The sequence below is a fragment of the Esox lucius genome, chromosome 11 (assembly GCF_011004845.1).
Source record: "Esox lucius isolate fEsoLuc1 chromosome 11, fEsoLuc1.pri, whole genome shotgun sequence".
Taxonomy (NCBI): domain Eukaryota; kingdom Metazoa; phylum Chordata; class Actinopteri; order Esociformes; family Esocidae; genus Esox; species Esox lucius.
In genome coordinates this window covers 7,611,203-7,626,731 of record NC_047579.1, presented here as the reverse complement: position 1 = coordinate 7,626,731, position 15,529 = coordinate 7,611,203, and the positions used below count along the sequence as shown (strand labels likewise).

Sequence of the window (15,529 nt, the reverse complement as noted above, 5' to 3'; positions counted from 1 at the left end):
GCCATGACATTGTAATTGATGCAGTATGTGGTCTGGCATTGTCATGTTGGAAAATGCAAGGTCTTCCCTGAAAGAGACAACGTCTGGATGGGAGCATATGTTGTTCTAGAACTTGGATATTACTGTCAGCATTGATGGTGCCTTTCCAGATGTGTAGGCTGCCCATGCCACACGCACTCATACCATCAGAGATGCAGGCTTCTGAACTGAGCGCTGATAACAACTTGGGTTGTCCTTGTCCTCTTTAGTCTGGATGACATGGCGTCCCAGTTTTCCAAAATGAACTTCAAGTTTTGATTTGTCTGACCACAGAACACTTTTCCACTTTGCCACAGTCCATTTTAAATGATCCTTGGCCCAGAGAAAACGCCTGCACTTCTGGATCCTGTTTAGAAACGGCTTCTTTTTTGACCTATAGAGTTTTAGCCGGCAACAGTGAATGGCAAGGTGGATTGTGTTCACCAACAATATTTTCTGGAAGTTTTCCTGAGCCCATGTTGTGATTTCCATTATAGTATCATTCCTGTATGTGATGCAGTGCCGTCTGAGGGCCCGAAGATCACGGGCATCCAGTATGGTTTTCCGGCCTTGACCCTTACGCACAGAGATTGTTCCAGATTCTCTGAATCTTTGGATGATATTATGCACTGTAGATGATGATGATAACTTCAAACTCTTTGCAATTTTTCTCTGAGAAACTCTTTTCTGATATTGCTCCACTATTTTTCGCCGCAGTATTGGGGGAATTGGTGGTCCTCTGCCCATCTTGACTTCTGAGAGACACTGCCACTCTGAGAGGCTCTTTTTATACCCAATCATGTTGCCAATTGACATAAGTTGCAAATTGGTCCTCCAGCTGTTCCTTATCTGTACATTTAACTTTTCCGGCCTCTTATTGCTACCTGTCCCAACTGTTTTGGAATGTGCTCTCATGAAATCCAAAATGAACCAAAATATTTGGCATGACATTACAAAATGTCTCACTTTCAACATTCAATATTTTTTCTGGTAACACTTTACATTAAGTCTACATTCATTAGATGTAATAACATTTTAATTAACGCATTTATAACATAGTAGATACTATTAAATACTATGTAAATAACATGTAATTACTATGTAATACGTGTTTATCGGTATCAGTTATTACACAATTGGAACAAAGTGATGTAATTACAAACATGATTGTTCCACAAGTGTAATTACTAATGATTTATTTATCTGTAATTACAAGGTGTGTAGTTACATGTGTAACTAACATGAGCTGTAATTACACTTTTGTAATTTCAATGTGACCCTGTTAACAATACATTTTGAAGTTTAACATTGTTACATGTAACTACATTAACCTTGTTACATGTAACTACATAAGTTCTTATCACCAATGTTAGTCTCGGACACAAGGCAAACCCCATCATTATCTTCAACTATCTCATTTGATTGTTGAGCAGTGTCTTTGCAGTTGATATTAATGTAACTATAATGTACCTACACAAAGTGTGAAATGTAAGACATTTAATTATCCCTTTCATCATAGCTGCACTGTAAGTCAAATGTTTCGAAAAATATTTGGTGTTCATGTATTAAGGAACAACACTTGGTTAATTTGTTTTTATTACGATCCCTTTGAAAGTACAGTACAATATAGAATAACAATATCATTAGAAATAACAATGCAATGTCACAGGCAAACACCAAATGTAGTATATTTCATTCTGAAAGTGTTAATATTTTTCTCCATGTCAGAGTAAGAAATATTAAGTGTACTACAAAATAATTTCTATGTTGTTACACAATGCAAAACTTAATCAAATGTCAGTTACTATGCAATTGCATTGTAATTACAATGGTATTACAAAGAAACAAGTGAATTAATGTAAAGTGAAACAAGACCGATTTAAACATCAAGTACTATGCAGTTACTATGTTACAGCAACCACAGGGAATACGTCGTGATCTGGGAGTGAAAAATGGGTTAGCTTAACTAATTGTAATTAAAAATTAATATCAATGCAGTTACACATTACAACACTCAATCCTATGTCAATTACTATGTATCTACATTGTAATTACAATGTTATTAAAAAGGAACGAGTGAATTAATGTAAAGTGAAACAAGATCCATTTACACATTAAGTGCGATTTAGTTACTATGTTACAGTGATCACAGGGAATACATTGTGATCTGGGAGTGAAAAATGGGTTAGCTTATGTAAATGTAATTACAAAGTAGTATCAATGCAGTTACACATAACACTCAATCCTATGTCAATTACTATGTACCTACATTGTAATTACAATGTTATAAAAAAGGAACGAGTGAATTAATGTAAAGTGAAACAAGATCCATTTACACATTAAGTGCGATTTAGTTACTATGTTACAGCGACCATAGGGAATAAATTGTGATCTGCAAGGGAATAAAGGGTTAGATCACATTAAATGTAATTCAAATGAAATCAATCTTGTTAGACATTACGCTCAATAAAATGTCAATTAGTATGTATTTACATTGGAATTACAATGTTATTACAAAGGAATAAGTGATTTAATGTAAATTGAATAAAAGGAAATCAATATAATCCAGATTTTTTTTTATTCTTTGTTCATATTGCAAAACCACAAACTTAAATAATTACAATCTGATTTTATATAATTGTAATTAGTCTATGTTATTGTAACTAAAACTTTAGAAGACAAACAGTGCTTGTAGTTCAGATCAGTGGAAATGTAAATTAGTTTTTAGTTGTTTTATTGCATCTTTAAGTGTTTTAAAAGTGTACTAAACAATAGTGTTATTCAATTTAAAATTGTATATATCAAAATCTCTACTAAAAACAAAAGTAGACTTACAACAGCATTGCACAATTTATGTTAGCTCCACTCCTAATTGACCAGTATATATTATATATATATATATATATATATATATATATATATATATATAAGGACATTCACTTGCAGTGGCCCCTCCAAACATGTGGCCCCTCCAAAATGTACCAAACATGTCCTTTTTTTGCTCCTAAGGAAAATACCAACGCGAACCCTAGTCAACTTTTAATCACACTCAACAATACAACAAACAGTCTATAGCCATATTAAAATTATGAATATATAAAGAATAACTATTTTCTTATTTAATCACAGATGGGTTTTAAAGATGCATATAACTGAGATTTTCAGATTTCTCAGAGCGGATACATTGATTGGATGTCTTTTAGGAGTTGACAGAGTACTCCATTCTTATTTTCCTTACCCAACCAGTACATCCACTCAATGAAATGTAGATGTTTTCTTAAAAACTTTTTGCTCCGATTACCCCTTAGTCTCCAGACCTGCCCCTTTATTTGTGTGTGGCATCCACTTTGAGGATCCACAAAGTTGTTGGTGTGATTTACTGTTTGGTGATTGTAGCCCAGCCTATTCAGAGACCTGACATATGCTCTCCAACAGTCACTCAAAATGGTGGAACCTCTTCGCACATGTCTTCTGATGATAGGGATCAAGGTTTCCTGAGAACGGTCCTTCACCATTTTAAGGATTGGGCGTCGTCTGTTGTGTTTGACCTCCAGCATCCCAAACACCCATCCCTCTCTTCTCCACGTTGGACCCATCCTTCCACGATTGTACTAAAATAAAAGGACATGCAAGACAATGTTATTTGAGCCTCACAATGTGCAATATTTTTTATGTATGAAAGATCCAATCAAGATACATGTTTAAAATCAGACAGTGGTTTGTCATTTAAGCTAACAGTTAATTTAGTTGACTTAAAAAAATCTCCAGTATTACAGTGTATGTCCAGGCGAGTACTGTGGAACACGTATAGACATATTTCAATTACAGGTATGTTATCACTTTCTATTAGTTCAAAAGCCCAGACACTGGGTTGCCATGTCAAAGTTATAATTCTATACCTTTCTCTTGTGCGAGAACTTGGATTCGTCAATCACAACAAATCTCCAAAGAGATCTGGATCCAATTTTAAAACCCTTTCTCCTTTTGAATCTCCTCAAGGCTTTGTTGCAAACCTTGAGAAGAGGTAAGACATTTTTTATTGATATTGGAAAACGATTCAGGGGAGCATGAAATAAAATACAATCTAGAAATAAAATCTAATTCATTATTCTAAATCGCCCTAAACTGACACTGCTCCCTCAATCATTTGGAAATAAACATGTTATGTACAATATGGGTACCATCATGAACCTTAGTTAATGTATTACTGAATTGAACAAACATTCAGTATGTGTCTTAATTCAAGATTAACTTATTACCAGTTACCAATATATACGTATGTAGATATTCACATGAGTAAAAATATATGTTCACAATTTAATAGTTACTGAATCTGTTAACACTATTTATCTGCATCACAATTATTTTAACTAGCTACTAAACTTTTCAGTTTTAACAAACAAATGAATCATTGTTAAAGGAGGTACCCCTATCAGAAATTTTTACCACACACTGTAAGTTGGTCTGCTACTAAAGCATACATTTGGTTAGTGATTCATAATTGTGTTTTGTGAATAGGCAATTGGAACTATGAAAGTGACATTGCTTTTCTCACCTTCCTCAGGATTTTTGTCATTCTGGTTAGCGTCCTTGAGCTCTTGGCGATACCATCCTCCATCATGTCAACTTGCCTCAATTGTAGGCCCTGTGCAAATCTGACATTTTTTATAAAAGAATTTGCAAATGTCATATTACTTGGAATGTACCTCATGTTTTTATAATGTGATTTATCTTTGTCTAAGCCTCAGTTGATTATTATTGAATAATTAATTTAAGTTATTGACCTACCGATAAATGAATGTTAACCAATCTGTAAGGGTAACCCGAGAATGGCTAAATATTGAGTCCTTCCGGATAGAGCAGGTGGAAGACTGATTGTGCTTTCTCTTTCTTCGACAAATCCTGTAAGGAAAACCAAACAATACTTCAAATAGATCTGATTCTTATTCAGCGTTCACCAAACTACCGGGCTGAAAAGCACCCCACTAAATGATCTCCCACATACAACTGGGACAGTCAATAGGCTTAAGTCAATACAAAGTTCACATGCAATACCATCTCCAGTTTTGAGGTCCCAAACATAGCCCCTTTTGGGGCCCCTCCACTGACCCAAAAATATTTGTTGAAAGAATGACATTTAGTTTGTATAAAAGAAAAGTAAGAAAGACATTCTGTAATAATAATGTAATAAAATATTTACATTCATTGTAAGCAGTGTGCGAGTTGTATACAGTATACAAACTATAATAAAACATGTTATTCATCCAGGGCCAGTCTTGGATGTCTGGCGCACACAGGTCCTGCATGCCTACACGCTGTGAGACCAAAGGTTCTTGAACACTGCCCCAACACTGACAAATATCTTTCCTACATAGTTGGCTGATGTATTTAAAATGTTGGCATAAAATGAGATATCTGCACACTGCACAACATTGACCAACATGACAGTAGGCTATTGTAATGCTAGCTATCCACAAAAACAACCTTTTGATCTATGTTAGGGCATTGTGCATGCACCAAAAACTGCAACCTAAATAAATGTAGCTACATTTCAAGTAATATTTTTTCTTTCACCAATTGCACTAAGCTTATCAGTGCAAATTGCAACATGAGGCTTGACTACGTTTTGTTTTTATGAGCTACATTAAAATAACTTACCATATATATCCATCTCTGCATCTATGCTTGACCATTTTCTGCTTGTGGTGACAGATAGGACATCGCATAGACTTTTTCAGCAGTCCTTTCTTCTGGAGGTATTTTATAATCTTTTTTTTATTTCTTCTGGCGTGTTTTGCTGACAATACATGAAGCAGTGCATGGGGCATGACGAATTCAATGGCATTTGGATTTAAGCGGGAGGTTTAAAATCTTATCGTGTATTTTGCAGTTACAAGTTGAAAATTGTAAAAAATGTCGTAAAGAAATCAAAGTAAATTGCTACACCTACGTCAGAAGCAGGTATTCTTCAGTGAGTGAATTCAGGTAAATAGCTATAAGTAAGTATAATTATAAGTATGAATATTTTAATCTTGTCATTGTATAATATTTTTTATCCAGTCATTTAGTGTTTCTTCAAATGCACCGATGTTTGTGAATGTCTCTCCCTACCTGTCGAAATTACTTAGCTAGCTACTAGCTAACATACTGGCTAGCTAAAGTAGCCAAGCTAGCTAGCTACATAGTAAAGATAGATTTCCTCACTTTGTCCCGACATCTCCCTTTGAGTTAACTTAAATTCATTTAGCGATGGAAATGACAACTGTCTGCTGTTCTACAAAGCTATCTATCTAGCTAGCTAGTAAGAAAAGCGAGCTAACTATGTCGGGCTTGCCAGCTTAGCTGGAGCTAGCTACCCGGCTAGCTAGCTAGCTAACGTTTTTGTTCAACTTCTGGCCAAAATTTTATTAGTCATGTTTAACAAAGTTGCCACGTTTAGTCTATCCACCTAGCTAAATACACCTTGATCTTAGCTATGTTTCTGTAGAAGCACATCGATTGTCAAGGTTAAGATGGCCCAATACAATGTTATATGTCAGTGCAGTAACTTTGCTTAGGTATTTAGTTAACATTAGCTAACTTAGTAGTCTCAGCTGTTAAATTGACCAATTTAACTATCTAGGCAAATCTATTTGCAAAGTTGTTTTAGCTAACATTTTGGTTACACCTCATTTTAAGGGGCCTTTTTAAAGTGCAGTTACATAATTACTTACATTGCAAAATGTGTTTCAGTGCAAATATGCACACACATTTTGTGTGGCTTGTTTGTATGTACGTATAAAGCATGTGTGAGCTAAAGTCATGTTTTTGTTTGTCTATAGAATGCCACGTACTACGCGTTCTAAAAAAGTGCTTGTTAGCACAGTGGGGGATGATGGCATGGCATAAAAAAATGTGCCGGATGAGTTGACTGAAGTGGTGGATGTTGAAGTCCAGCAACGAGAGGGCCAGGAACCACCTGTGGTTACTGTGATGGAGGATGTAGACACTGAATCCTTTGATTCAGGTGGCAAGTATTACTTCAATCATTCTGTATAATCCATAGAATATGAAATATCTGAGGCCATAAAGGCTTCAGACTTTGTAGGCTTTATAAGAATAAGACTATGTACTCCAGCCTGTCTGTGAGAAGTTAATGGAAACAGCACCACCATGTGACACCACCTGTAGCTACCACCCAGCCCAACAATTTATTTAGGGGAAACACCAACCTTTAACACCAATAGGTTTATTTCGTATGGATTATTTGTGGTAGGGGAGCTGTATGACGAATCTAATTTCATTGTTGATCTTGTATCAATCTTTGAATTTTAGATGCTGCATCAAGTTACACCAACAATGAAAACATGAAAATGAAGATGCTCAAAATGAAAATAAAGGCATTGGAGGAAGAGAGGGACTTCCTCCGAACAACTATTACCCAGCTGACTGGTTAGTAACATCTTCATGCAAGCCCAAATTCATATATGCGAATAGTAGGGTTGATAACCGAACTGGTTCGCAACTTGAGGGTACACTAATGGTTTTTGAGGTCACATTTACATAAGCTCAGTTTTTCTTAACTGGCTCCACTTTGGCGAATCACAGCCTTCAAAGGCAGGAAACAACATGGCTGAATGAAGGTTTGGCCTCAATTTACAGTGGATATAAAAAGTCTACAAACCCCTGTTAAAATGCCAGGTTTTTGTGATGTAAAAGAACGAGATAAAGAGTAATCATGTCAGAACTTTTTCCACTTATAATGTGAATAATTAAATTGAAAAACAAACTGAAATCCTTGAGTAGGAAAAATGAAAAAGAAAAACCTAGACCCGGTTGCATAAGTGTGCACATCCTCGTATAACTGGGGATGTGGCTGTGTTCAGAATTAACCAATCACATTCAAACTTATGTTAAATAGAAGTCATTACACACCTGCCCTCATTTAAAGTGACTGATTAATCACAAATAAAGTTCAGCTGTTCTAGTAGGATTTTCCTGACATTTTCTTAGTTGCATCTAAGAGCAAAAGCCATGGTCAACAGAGAGCTTCCAAAGCATCAGAGGGATCTCTTTGTTGAAAGATATCAGTCAGGAGAAGAGTACAAAATAATGTCCAAAGCATTACATATACCATCGAACACAGTGAAGACAGTCATCATCAAGTGTAGGAAATATGGCACAACAGAGACATTACCAAGAACTGGACGTCCCTCCAAAATTTATGAAAATATGAGAAAACTGGTCAGGGGGGCTTCCAAAAGGCCTACAACAACATTAAAGGAACTGCAGGAATTTCTGGCAAGTACTGACTGTGTGCTACATATGACAACAATCTCCCGTATTCTTCATATGAATGGGATATGGGATAGGGTGTCAAGACGGAAGCCTTTTCTTACAATGAAAAACATACAATCACAAGATTTAAATAAAAAATACTGAGTAATAAAAACCGATTTATATAGGATAATTAATGGAAGGAGGGTCCTGGAATTGTACAGAGTACTGATGTCAGTTCATGTCAGAACTTTCTCTTTATTTGCTGTGGACAAAATGACCCCTGCTAGGCGCTTCTAATGTTAACTCCCAAAAGTAAATTTTCAGTTGTTGTTTTTTATTGTTGAACCCATTGTAACCTATCATCTCTTCACTGATTTCCTTTTATTTTAGGACAAAGAACTTCTTCAGGACCAAGTTCTAGCTCATCTGTGGGTAAGTTTTTCTACGTTGTTTAAACCATCCATCCATCCATCTTCTTCCGCTTATCCGGGGCCGGGTCGCGGGGGCAGCAGTCTAAGCAGGGATGCCCAGACTTCCCTCTCCCCAGACACTTCCTCTAGCTCTTCCGGGGGGACACCGAGGCGTTCCCAGGCCAGCCGGGAGACATAGTCCCTCCAGCGTGTCCTAGGTCTTCCCCGGGGTCTCCTCCCGGTGGGACGGGACCGGAACACCTTCCCAGGAAGGCGTTCCGGAGGCATCCGAAAAAGATGCCCAAGCCACCTCAGCTGACCCCTCTCGATGTGGAGGAGCAGTGGCTCTACTCTGAGCTCCTCCCGGGTGACCGAGCTTCTCACCCTATCTCTAAGGGATCGCCCAGCCACCCTGCGGAGAAAACTCATTTCGGCCGCCTGTATCCGGGATCTTGTCCTTTCGGTCATGACCCAAAGCTCATGACCATAGGTGAGAGTAGGAACGTAGATTGACTGGTAAATCGAGAGCTTCGCCTTGCGGCTCAGCTCTTTCTTCACCACGACAGACCGATACATCGACTGCATTACTGCAGAAGCTGCACCGATCCGTCTGTCAATCTCCCGTTCCATCCTTCCCTCACTCGTGAACAAGACCCCTAGATACTTAAACTCCTCCACTTGAGGCAGGCACTCTCCACCAACCTGAAGTGGGCAAGCCACCCTTTTCCGACTGAGGACCATGGCCTCGGATTTGGAGGTACTGATTTTCATCCCCACCGCTTCACACTCGGCTGCAAACCGTCCCAGTGCATGCTGAAGGTCCTGGTTAGAAGGGGCCAACACGACAACATCATCTGCAAAGAGCAGAGACGAAATCGTGTGGTCCCCAAACCTGACACCCTCCGGCCCCTGGCTGCGCCTAGAAATTCTGTCCATAAAAATTACAAACAGAACCGGTGACAAAGGGCAGCCCTGCCGGAGTCCAACATGCACTGGGAACAAGTCTGACTTACTGCCGGCAATGCGGACCAAGCTCCTGCTTCGGTTGTATAGGGACCTGACAGCCCTTAGCAAAGGACCCAGGACCCCATATTCCCCAAGCACCCTCCACAAGATGCCGCGAGGTACACAGTCGAATGCCTTCTCCAAATCCACAAAACACATGTGGATTGGTTGGGCAAACTCCCATGAACCCTCCAACACCCCGTAGAGGGTATAGAGCTGGTCCAGTGTTCCACGGCCCGGACGAAAACCACACTGTTCCTCCTGAATCCGAGGTTCTACTATCGGCCGTATTCTCCTCTCCAGAACCCTGGCATAGACTTTCCCGGGCAGGCTGAGAAGTGTGATCCCCCTATAGTTGGAACACACCCTCCGGTCCCCCTTCTTAAAAAGAGGGACCACCACCCCGGTCTGCCATCCCAGAGGCACTGTCCCCGACCGCCACGCGATGTTGCACAGGCGTGTCAACCAAGACAGCCCCACAACATCCAGAGACTTGAGGTACTCAGGGCGGATCTCATCCACCCCCGGTGCCTTGCCACCGAGGAGTTTCTTGACCACCTCAGTGACTTCAGCCCGGGTGATGGACGAGTCCACCTCTGAGCCCTCATCCTCTGCTTCCTCAATGGAAGAAGTGACAGCGGGATTGAGGAGATCCTCGAAGTACTCCTTCCACCGCCCAACGACATCCTCAGTTGAGGTCAACAGCTGCCCACCTCTACTGTAAACAGCGTTGGTAGGGCACTGTTTCCCTCTCCTGAGGCGCCGGATGGTTTGCCAGAATCTCTTCGAGGCCAGCCGATAGTCCTTCTCCATGGCCTCACCGAACTCCTCCCAGGCCCGAGTTTTTGCCTCCACAACCACCCGGGCTGCAGCCCGCTTGGCCTGTCGGTACCCGTCAGCTGCCTCAAGAGTCCCACAAGCCAACCAGGCCTGATAGGACTCCTTCTTCAGCTTGACGGCATCCCTTACTTCCGGTGTCCACCACCGGGTTCGGGGATTGCCGCCTCGACAGGCACCGGAGACCTTACGGCCACAGCTCCGAGCGGCCGCTTCGACAATGGCGGTGGAGAACATGGTCCACTCGGACTCAATATCTCCAACCTCCCTCGGGATCCAGTCGAAGCTCTGCCGGAGGTGGGAGTTAAAGATCTCTCTGACAGGAGACTCGGCCAGACGTTCCCAGCAGACCCTTACAGTACGCTTGGGCCTGCCGAGTCTGTCCAGCTTCCTCCCCCGCCATCGGATCCAACTCACCACCAGGTGGTGATCAGTTGACAGCTCCGCCCCTCTCTTCACCCGAGTGTCCAAGACATACGGCCGCAGGTCAGATGAGACGACAACAAAGTCAATCATCGACCTGCGGCCTAGGGTGTCCTGGTGCCACGTGCACTGATGGACACCCTTATGCTTGAACATGGTGTTCGTTATGGACAAACTGTGACTAGCACAGAAGTCCAATAACTGAACACCACTCGGGTTCAGATCAGGGGGGCCGTTCCTCCCAATCACGCCCCTCCAGGTGTCACTGTCGTTGCCCACGTGGGCGTTGAAGTCCCCCAGTAGAACAATAGAGTCCCCAGTCGGAGCACTTTCCAGCACCCCTCCCAGAGACTCCAAGAAGGTCGGGTACTCTGCACTGCCGTTCGGCCCGTAGGCACAAACAACAGTGAGAGACCTATCCCCGACCCGTAGGCGCAGGGAAACGACCCTCTCGTTCACCGGGGTAAACTCCAACACATGGCGGCAGAGCTGGGGAGCTATGAGCAAACCCACACCAGCCCGCCGCCTCTCACCATGGGCAACTCCAGAGTGGTGAAGAGTCCATCCTCTCTCAAGGAGTGTGGTTCCAGAGCCCAAGCCGTGCGTAGAGGTGATCCCGACTACCTCTAATCGGAACCTCTCAACCTCACGCACTAACTCAGGCTCCTTCCCCGCCAGCGAGGTGACATTCCACGTCCCTAGAGCCAGTTTCCGTGTCCAGAGATCGGGTTGTCTAGGCCCCTGCCTTCGACTGCCGCCCGATCCTCTTTGCACCGGCCCCTTATGGTCCCTCCTGTGGGTGGTGAGCCCACGGGAGGGCGGCCCCACGTCACCCGTTCGGGCTGAGCCCGGCCGGGCCCCATGGGGGAAGGCCCGGCCACCAGGCGCTCGCATTCGAGCCCCAACCCCGGGCCTGGCTCCGGGGTGGGGCCCCGGCTGCGCCATACCGGGCGACGTCACGGTACTCAAAATTTTATTCTTCATTAAGGGGTTTTGAACCGCTCTTAGTCTGACCCGTCGCCTAAGACCTGTTTGCCTTGGGAGACCCTACCAGGGGCATATAGCCCCAGACAACATAGCTCCTAGGGTCACTCGGGTACTCAAACCCCTCCACCACGTTAAGGTGGCAGTTCTTGGAGGGGCGTTGTTTAAACCTTCAATATTTAAGATATTATAACACTTTTTAACTGTTTCTGCGGTTTTACCAGTGCTTTATTTGATCAAAAGTCCGTAGCTGCCTCTATTAATGATTTAACTCTCAATTTCTATTTCAGGTGACAACATTGCCAAGCTTGAGGATCAGTGGGATGACAGCTCTGATTCTTCGAGCTCTGATAGCTCTTCATCCACAGACAGCGAAATAGAAAAGAAAAACAAGCAGAAGAAAGAACAAAAACAAGAAGGAGAAAAAGGAAACTAAAAAAGGGAGAGGTATATTTAGATTATGCATTTTTTAAGTTAAAGCGCTGTATTAAAGCATTTTGTTGTGGTGAAGTTGCTTCTTAAAGGATATGTTTTCTACTTTTTAACCTTATGTACCGAAAACCTAGTGTGATCCTAGTATGTAGAAATGTGTCTTGTAATCTTAGGGCTGCAATCGATGTGAACGGGCCAACTTATACAGCATTTGAAAATATGACACATTCTGTGGTGTATTGATGTAGGTCTCAATATGTTCCTTGGAATTTTTGGGGCCAAACGATCATAATATCAATAGTTTTCACGGTTAATTCTAATGTACTACCTGCTGCCACGAGGATGAATCTCAGAGGCTTTATTAAAAAAAAGATAAGGAGACAAAGGAGCTGTGTATATATATACATAAAACATATGGACCTATTCAGTGTAAATTTTTTGGGGCTAATAATTCCACATCTACAGTGCAGTGCGTCTCGGATAACAGCTGTTTTACTCCAGGCTTTGTTTACATCTACGCGTACTCCACCTCTATGATTTTTATGGGTAGGCCAATTTGCCAAGTCTGAATTGTGTGCCAAATCCTTCCAGAGAAAGTTTAGAGTCCACAGTTATATCGTCCAACCACTTCTCCATAAGCATGATGTTAGCATCTTGTATGTCCATATCAGTACACCTTTGCATTCCTGTTTTGTAAAACTGAATTTATCATATATCTTCAAACTCTGTAGAGGTTGCTGCATTCACTTTCTTTGTCTCTCTGTTGTAGAGTGCAAGAAAATGTAAAAATACATCTAAACTGAAATACTTGAAAATAATGTCTTTACATACTAGGAGCATGCTAGATAATCAGTAAATAAGCCCCAGGGATAATAAGCTCCAAACAGATTTTTTGAAAACTACTGCTTACTCCCATTGATATGTACATGGGATAGCATAGCATTGCTATCACCCCGTTATTCTTATGCAAAACACCTGACCACCCCAGAATAACATCCTGACCACACCAGTGTTTGTCAACAGCAAAGACCCCAGAAGATATCCTCAGAATATACAAGATGGTCCTGGCAGCATACAAAAGGAAGGGAAGTATGGCTGCTGCATTCCAAACCGTGGGTGTTGACAGAAACACCGTGGCCATGAGTGCACCACTAGCAGAGATAATGATTGCGGCACCAGAGTTCTTCAAAAAACAGCCAGCTTTTGAATGTGGTAATGATACACTGAACCAATATGTGAGAAGGATCACCAAAAATGCAACAGCTGAGGTGATCAAAGAAAAGAAGAAACAAAATGAACTGCTCCCAATCACTTATACATTTAAGTGACCACGAAGTATGCAAATGCTTGCACTCACACACTCTGAGACATGCTTTAAATCAGATAAACATGTTAAGATACATTCTGTTCTGGCTGTTTGTTGTCTTGCTGTCCATCTGAGTTCGTATACAATCTATCTTGCCCACATACATTGGATTTTACACACCTGAAACATGTTTTTAATTTTGGGAATATAAATTGAATATAGATTCAAATTTTTTCTGTACATTGTTTTCTGTATATTAGTTTGTAAATATCCTAAGAGACTAGTTTCATATTTTTTATGTAATTAAATGTATTTGTGGTTCAGTGGTATAGGTCTTTACATAATTGTAAAAATCCATGAAAGACGTTCTTCAGAGGTAAATGAAGAGGCCTCACTTGTGGAATAACCCCCATACGTGTGATAATGTACCACAATTACATGTAATTACGTGGTAGTTCCTGTGTAACTATAGTGCTGTTACTACATATAATGCCACATTGTTCAAGGCAACAGATATACACATGGTGTACAGTGTAAGCTTTTTTTTAACGTAATTTTTCCTTTTAATACTCTTTAGATTTTGGGTTTGTGTGGTCTCTAGAAACGTAGGTTGCGATGGGCGATTAGCAGAAATAATAATGTTGTGGAAATGGAATGGTAGTAATTATATTCTTCTGCCTCATGTTTAAGAATGAAAACAAGTCTATAGTGTAGTTTAAGACGTTTGATATTTAACCTCTTTTGTAATTGTTTTTCGTGCAAAATAAAAACAACGCACCATGTTTACACCTGACTTCAGAGTATTCTTGAATAGTACATTTGTCCTACATGATTAATTGTAGATGTTACTACATTGAAGTGCTAGACCATGTGTACCAAATATATATTGAAAAATACTTTTCTTTGCAGGAACTACTTTTCTTTGCAGTACTGCATAGGTTTTTTTTGTCTTAGTAACTACATACTACTTGTACTACATGGTCATTGACATTTTATTAACCGGTAAAATGGTTAACAATATTCATATTACCTTGTAATTACACTTAGCATAATCAAACTCATTATTCCCTTGCAGATCGCAAAGTATTCACTGTGGTCTCTGTAACATAGTAATTACATAGCACTTAATGTGTAAATGGATATTGTTTCACTCTACATTAATTCCCTCATTCCTTTGTAAGAACATTGTAAATCCAATATAATTGCATACTAATTGAAATTTTATTGAGCGTTGTAATGTCTAACAAGATTGATTTCATTTGAATTACATTTAATGTGATCTAACCCTTTATTCCCTTGCAGATCACAATTTATTCCCTATGGTCGCTGTAACATAGTAACTAAATCGCACTTAATGTGTAAATGGATCTTGTTTCACTTTACATTAATTCACTCGTTCCTTTTTTATAACATTGTAATTACAATGTAGGTACATAGTAATTGACATAGGATTGAGTGTTATGTGTAACTGCATTGATACTACTTTGTAATTACATTTACATAAGCTAACCCATTTTTCACTCCCAGATCACAATGTATTCCCTGTGATCACTGTAACATAGTAACTAAATCGCACTTAATGTGTAAATGGATCTTGTTTCACTTTACATTAATTCACTCGTTCCTTTTTAATAACATTGTAATTACAATGTAGATACATAGTAATTGACATAGGATTGAGTGTTGTAATGTGTAACTGCATTGATATAAATTTTTAATTACAATTAGTTAAGCTAACCCATTTTTCACTCCCAGATCACGACGTATTCCCTGTGGTTGCTGTAACATAGTAACTGCATAGTACTTGATGTTTAAATCGGTCTTGTTTCACTTTACATTAATTCACTTGTTTCTT

The 15,529-nt window shown here is 40.3% G+C and overlaps 1 protein-coding gene and 1 long non-coding RNA gene across 5 annotated transcripts in view; one reads left to right on the top strand and one right to left on the bottom strand.

The window, feature by feature from the left end:
* LOC109615482 (zinc finger protein 501-like) overlaps positions 1-15,529 on the bottom strand; it is a 1,152,720-nt gene that overhangs the window by 529,652 nt on the left and 607,539 nt on the right. The gene's annotated exons all lie outside the window — the stretch shown is intronic.
* On the top strand, positions 4,304-14,599 carry LOC114840379. 3 transcript variants are annotated; one of them, XR_003782563.2, is made up of 4 exons: positions 4,304-7,024; positions 7,333-7,449; positions 8,668-8,709; positions 12,227-14,599. It is a non-coding gene; the product is annotated as an uncharacterized LOC114840379 (long non-coding RNA). The 3 variants fall into 3 exon arrangements; XR_003782562.2 differs by having other exon boundaries at positions 6,013-7,449; positions 12,227-12,383; positions 13,392-14,526; XR_003782561.2 differs by having other exon boundaries at positions 6,009-7,449.